Genomic DNA, 7,648 nt, shown 5'->3' with positions numbered 1-7,648 from the left:
GCAACCTGTGCCAGTGCCTCACCACCCTCACAGTATACAATTTTGTCATAATATTTCAGCTTAATCTACCCTCTTTAGGTTTACGAGCATTCCTCCTTGTCCTGCACTACAGGCCCTTGTAAAAGTCCCTCTCCAGATTTCTTGTAGGCCCCCTTTAGTCTTGGAAGACTGCTATAAGATGTTCCCTGAGCCTTCTCTTCAGGCTGAACAAGCCCAGTTCTCTCAGCCTGTCTTCATAGGAGAGGTGTTCCAGCCCTCAGTTATTTTAAAATGCAGTGGCTATTACAATTAAATATATTTTTAAAAACAAATAAACAAAGCTGACCTCACAGGTATTTCACTAGCTTTCTTTTCTCAGAGAAAAAAGAGAAAAAATTGTTAAAGAGCCTTATTTAAACACAGAAGAATGTGCTGTTTAATCAGAATGAGAACACCACCTGGTAATCCTCTTGCTGTGCTGTTCAGTATATAAATAAGTCCATAAATTTTAACAAACCTGGGTAGAAATGAACAGAAAAAACAAAATTGATCAGAAAACCTCATCCAAAAATTTATTTATGTATATTACATCTCAGTTTCTCAGCATCTAAAGTTTTCTACTGTAATTTCATTTGATTTAAGCAGTCTACCACAGAGCCGGGGAAAATTTATATTTTAGTTTTGTATTTTGAGAAATCAACATAAAAAACATTGTTGATCTGTTGAGCACTTAAGCTTTTGTCTTTTCCTTCTGTAAAAAGATTAACTAGCCTTAAAAACTCATAGCAACTGAATTTTAAAATATATCTTATATTTAATTAAACCAGTTTGATTCTTGAAGAAGGTCAATGTTCTACACTTTTTACTGTGAATTAAGTTTGGTTTCTTACTCCTGCAGATTGATAGGGTACAGAGTAGATATCTTTAATCTGGAGGCACAGTAAAAATAATTACAATAAAATCCTGTTAGCTCTAAAAGAGGTGCTTACACTCCTATGCAGTGACAGTAGTTAATCTAGTACCAGGAAAGAAGGTTAATTCAATACTTCAACTCTAGATTTAGGTATCTGAGTCTTCTGGCTGCAATTTATTTTTCTACATGTGCGCTACTTGTCTAAATTTCTGTTACACTCAGTGAAGAGTTGCTACATACTTTATTGACTACAGTCAATAGTTTGTCTTATTTGAAAGCAGACATACTTTGTCAGAACCAAATATATAAAATACCCAAAACAATACCAAAACTTAGAACTAAGTTTTGTGATAGAATCTGCTGCAGTCATTTGCTCTCTTTTTCTTCAGAAGGTCCCAGTTTGACTTCTAAACTCTAAGCAGAATCCCAGAATAGCTGAGGTTGAAAGGCATCTCTGAAAATAGTGTAGTACTGCTGAAATGAAGTCAGCTAGAGCAGGCTGCTCAGGATGGTATTGAACTGAGTTTTGAGTATCCCCAAAGACAGAGTTTCCACAACCTCTCTGTACAACCTAGTCAGTGTCTAATCACCCTCACCATCAAATGTTGTTTTGTTTTGTTTTGTTTCTTTTTATGATGATATATGGTGTGGTGTAATTTAACAGTATCCTTTTTGGTAGGAATTAAGGCAATTATGTTCATGTAAAATTATTAAGTGAATTATATTTTATATCCAATGAATAAAGACAATATCTTGAGAGAAAGAAAGGAGAAAAGAATGGGCAAAAACTGCATGTGTAAACACAAACTCACAGAGCTGAGTACGAACACATTCTGAATTTGTCTTACTTCAAAGGGTATTCATAGTCTTAGCAGTCTAAGACAACATCCTGCTTAGAAGTTTCTAATCCCTTGAACAAACTGGAACATGATGAACATTAGCATTAGTTGGAGCTGCATGCCGAGGAGGTTGTGTGATGACTGAGCAGTGGTTATTGGGCAGCACATACATTTTAGGTGCTTATCCCTCAGCACTGAACTCAAAACCTGAAAGCAGATAGCTAAATCTCCCTGGACAGTACATGGGAGGAGCTCAGCTCTTCAGAATAGTGAGCTCATTGTATAAGAGCTTTCTAAAGAAAACCGTCAGAAAATACTGAGCACAGAGGGAAATCTGGGTTCCTGCCATTATCTGGGGACTGCATCTCAAAAATAATGTTTCAAGAAGAATATCCTTTGTTCAAATTCACTGCTGAGAATAAGACCTTGCAAAATAGAATTCTATATATTTGCTCTGCAAGACCTGTTCAATATTCACCATTTCAAAAATTATTTAAAGAGGCAAAAGGATGGTATTTTTCATGAGAAGCACTCATGGCAGAACTGGGAATTGTAAACCTAGATTTATTTAAAACTCAGGTATTTTACAAGTGCTCTGTGATCACCAGTTTATTGAATATTCTGGGAAATCATTTATCTCCTTTCCTTCGCTTGATGTTTCTGTAAAATAAGAAAAGACCTTGTTGGGATAAGCATGACTACAAAATGAAGTGGGTTTAGGCTATTGTAGGGTAGATTGCCACTCCTCCAGATATGACAGCCTCTTATAAACAACCCTCTTGAAGTACACTGAGAATATTCTCAGCATCAGACAGGGCTTTCAGGATATCTGCTATTATTATGGTGGTAGTGTGCTTTTGCAGCCAGTGACTACATCCATCTTAATAACTGAATTGAATCAGGGTTCATTCTTTAATCTCTGGGTTTTGCATTACTTGTTCTTATAAAATCTTACCTCTCAGAGCACAATGGTTGCATTCAAACTGTGTTGCTGCCAACAAAACTGCTTTTTTTTTTGTTTTATTATATTTATTTTTTTTATTTTGTGGTGAGATTGTAATTTTGCCTTAGCAAAAAAGTGCCAGCAAGCACTGAACAAAGATTTTAGCATTACGGAGAAGTACATGCCAGTGCTGAATCCTGCATCCTTGTCCTGTTTATTTTACTATTGTAAAAAAATTTAGTTTACTAAATAGTAAACTAAAGTTTACTATTGTAAACTAAACTTACTAAACTTTGCTATTGTAAACTAAACTAATGTAAACATCAGGGGTTAGACAGAAATTAGAACTCTTATTTCTCAATCAGGATACTTACAGTTATTTAAAGATCCTATTATAGTTTTATAGGATGAATGAGAGGTGCTGCTTAGGGAGTAATAGTAAGTCTTTTCCATATTTTAAATGTGAACTTTGTCCTTCAATGCCACCTATCGCTTTTCAGTGTGGCTCCTTAGTCCAAATAGTTTTATATTTTCTTTGTTTTCAACAGAATAGAAGTCCAGGGTGCCATGGACTTCAGGAGACCTTGACTATAATCCCAGTTGGATGTAGGATTCATTGCCTTGCTCAAGGCTTTCACAAGGCTACCAGAGATCACACCATTTTCTACTCATCTCTTAGGGGTGCTCAAAGGATTAATTAGTTAATGTGTTGTGAAGCACTTTGAAGATGAAAAGTGCTATATAAGTGCTAAGCTTTATGAGGAAAAAATTGGGGAGGGGAACTGGGTTTGAGGAGTAGATGAAACACAGCTTCAAAATCTCTCATTTGTTATTAAGAGCCTTATTTCTTTCTGAACTGTCTGTGATCTGGTTTTCAGAACAGTAAGGAAATCTTTAAAACATCAACCTACTCTGTTTGAACCTGATGAAGGTTACACATGTTTCCCCTTTGTTCTTTTCCTTTAATTAATTGTGATAAATACTGTGGAACTTGCTGTTCAAAGGGCTTCGGCTGCCTGTTACCTCATAGTAGATATAAACCACTGTACACTTGCATGACTTTCTGACAGCTTAAGAAAAGAAGAAAAGAATTGACAATGTGCCCAGGAGTGAATGGGAAAAGCTTTGAAAGCACCACCACTGCAGCAGGAGCAACTTCAGTGGTGTTTCACTTTATGACTGAAGTTTGTTGAATCAAAAAAACATTATATCTCATTATTGCCCCTCCACAGACTTCTATTTTTTCAATGCATGGGACAAAGTATGAAGAGTCGAGGTTTGCAGTTTAGTAGCTGGATGTAGATAATATTCCTGGAGACTATGAATTTAAAATTATAAATTTAACCCATGAGTCACATATTATGACATTAAAGTAAAAAAAAAAAAAAAAATCACTTAACAGAAGTTTGATTTACCTGGCCCTTAGGGACAACTACTTTATAAATGTTATAATAGCAAAAATACAGATAGAATATGGAGCCAAGTAAGAATTAGAAAAAGAAAAAAAAAAAAGAAAAGAGGAAAGAAAAGATGAAGAATGATAAATATTTTCTGCTGGTATTAAGCCAGTTACACAAGATGACATGATTATTATTTTTTAAAAATAACATAAATGAATTTGAAAGTAAGCATTCTTTATCTTCTGCCTTTAGTATTTCCTTTCATACAGTTTTAGTCCTTTTGAAATTGTCAGGAAAAAAAAACAAAATGAGAAGGCAGGAACTTCCAATATTCCTATCTGTCATAAACATGCAGTTATGTAGTGCGGGTTTTTTGTTGCTGGTTTTGATATGGTTAGAAGCAGGCAAAAAATCACCACCCTGTCAGTATTATTAAAAACGTTTTGAATTATCACTTCTAATTTGTTCACAAGAGACAATGAGAAGACTACCACACTGCAGCCTGCCTACATGATAAATGCAGTGAGTTTTTAATTGGCTTCCTTGTAGCACCTCTACTGAAATCAAATTGGCAAAATAATTATGTGAGCTGATCTTGATGAAAGAAGAGCTGCCCCCAAATTTGTTGACCAGATGATTAAGTTAGCTTTACAAATACATCCTATCAGATATGGTGACCACGCTCGATTTTAGAGTAGCTTTAGACCCTCAGTAAGCAAACTTAATAAACTTGAACTTCAGAAAAATAAAAAAAAACCAAACAAATGGTAATAACCAGCCCAACACTATTGCATGTCCTCAAAGGCATTTATTTGTTTGGCAGTCTGGAAAATGCCATTGTCCTGTGAATTTAATTGGTGTTTTGAAATACCTCAGCAATTATTGTCAGTATTTTTTTTTTTCATTTTAGCTTTAAGTTTGCCACATTTTATTTCATAGTTTATAATTATATTAATAAAAAATGGTGGTTTGTTCTAAGCTCTTAACCCGAATGCAAGGATAATCACACAAAACAAGGCAGTGTTAAATTTTTTCAACCAGCAGAATATTGTCAAATCTGAACTAAGTTAATTTAAGCAATTTATGAAAAATTAAGATGCATAGCTTAAAAAATCAGGAGATTAATATTAATATTAGAATTGCAATATGAGGTTACCAAAATACTTGTTTGGCCTTGTGACTTTTCTGCAGCAACCGATCGGTAGCACAGAGTATGAGAATAGGCAAGTACATAGAAATAGTTTCCATCAGTTTGTAGTTGAGGTACTTTTCACACAATAGATGCTATAGCCTTTTCTGACTTATTTTTTCCCCCCATGAATTTGCTCAGTTTTTTTTTAAGCCTCCAACAGTTTTGTTATCAACAATATCTTTTTGACAAGACAATCAGTGAATAAGTACATCCTAATAGTTTTCCACCTCTCAGCTGTTATGAATCTACACAGTCCAAGCTTTCATAAAAAAATCTAAATACGTGAGATCTAGAGAGATTACCAAACATGTATTAACTGTGACATCACAGTTTTTCAAAGCTGCCTAATCTGTGCAGAATGTTTAAAATATAGTATACAGTAACTATACAGTGTACAATAAGTCTTAGATATCACACACCCCATTTAAAAACCATCAAAACCCCCCTCAAAGAAAATCCCATAGTGCCAGATCATGAGGTTAAGCACTGGTACATAAGCTATCATACCACTTAACTGGTAGGCTGACCTCATATATGGTTTTGGCTCAGACTAACTGGCACTATCCATCTCAGATAAGGTGTGTAGAGGATAATACATGTTGAGAGCCATTCTCAAGAGTTTGGTATGATCTGATTGTTTTAGGGGTAAACAGAGTTCATGTATCTAAATGTGACCTATGCTGTAAAATTTGGTCTCAGAGTCCAAGAATGTCCCCAGCTGAATATAGACATAGAGGTGAAACAGAACTGAACTTAAGAATATGTAAAGGAATGTTTGTTGTTACAATATACCTTTCCTATTAAGAATCATTAAGGTGCTCAGATATTAAATGCTGTTGATTACTAAGTAAAAGCAACTATGCAAACAAATTTCTTTCCTTCCCCTTATTTTCTTGGTCTGTATGGCAATTACTGATAATAAAGGTAAAGTAAGACTTAAAACTCACTGAGCAGTATGGCCTATTCCAGTTAAACGTTTTACCTTGATGTCATGACCCCTACCTACATACCCACCTACCTACCTTCCCAAGTATTTTCCTATCCAATTATCGGCCAAGGTAGAGTATTTCTCAAGGGCAAGTACCATTAGCAAAATCACATTTTTTTTTTTATATGATATCATATATATTTGGGGAAATATGTTTTAATATAACATAATATAATGTCACAGGTATCATCCAAACCAATTTGATGAATATTTCCAGGCCAAAATGTCAAGACAAAATTATATTAATTACACAGAACTATGTGCATGCTTGTGCAGATATGATTTATAAATACCGCATCCCTACACTGTTCCACAAACTGCTTTTATCTACAACAATGCATGCTGTTTGAAAAAAAGAGTGATCTGTTCCAACAAATGCTATAGGTGTAGCTTAGCTGATTACTGTGTGTGCTAAAGCTACTGAAGTCCAAGTCCTATATTAATTGATTTCTTTAATGAGTGCTAAAATGTTAGCCAATATTTTAGGTCATTGCCTTCATAGATCTAATACAAAGTTATTTCATCTGAATCCAATTCAGCTGATCTCAGATAAAAATCTTTTTCCATGTGATTAAGACTTTGGTAACACATTTTAGTCTTCTACCTTAATATTGTCACAGATTCTGAAAAGATATTTGGCAGAATTGATTGAACGTTTCCGAGTATATTGAAATTTTTTTTAAGACTCTAACTTTGCGAAAGCATTTTGCTCTTGAGTTGACAGCTTTATTCCAACCCTAAGGCTTTTTTGATAATTAATAACTGTGTCAGATCAGTTCATTCTAAGCAGATGTGCTACACTGAGTTTTTCCTTATCTCCCCTGTTTTCTACCTTGGTAAGTGACCGTTATTAAATTATGTTTCAAACTAGGAATTAATGACATTCAGATTCCATAGGGCAAGATGATAATGCTATTATCTCAGCTCATACAAGAAGCTGTATCATTCTGACTATATCTAATTCAAAGACTTTTTTTTTTTTATTTTAATACAGATTTCAGTAGAACTAGCATTAAGACCTAATTAGGATAAATTATTCCTACATGATTCAACTTTATTTCTCCTTTATTTTTCATTTATTTTCCCTTTTAATATACACAAAATGTTTTTATCTGCTTAATTGATCCATATTTTTCAATGTTTCTGCATTTATGCTCCTTTGTTGTCTAACATAGAAACTATTTCTGGAGATGTTATGCATGTGGGTATTTATGCACTAATGTTTCATAACATTTCCTTCTCCCATGTAAAATATAAAGGAATAAACATGACTTTCAGGGATCTAGTTATCATTCATATAAATTTCCTGTGTTTTTTTTCTGTTCTGTGGCGTTAAGATGCAATAAGGGAAAAACTCATGATTGGCCACACAATGGTATAAAGTTAGATCTTAC

Source organism: Pezoporus wallicus, unplaced genomic scaffold (genome assembly GCF_028554395.1).
Source record: "Pezoporus wallicus isolate ANWC-B61680 ecotype Strahan unplaced genomic scaffold, APGP_CSIRO_Pwel_v1 contig_6926, whole genome shotgun sequence".
Lineage (NCBI taxonomy): Eukaryota > Metazoa > Chordata > Aves > Psittaciformes > Psittacidae > Pezoporus > Pezoporus wallicus.
The sequence above is the reverse complement of the archived record's forward strand: the minus strand, read 5'-3'. Positions refer to the sequence as shown.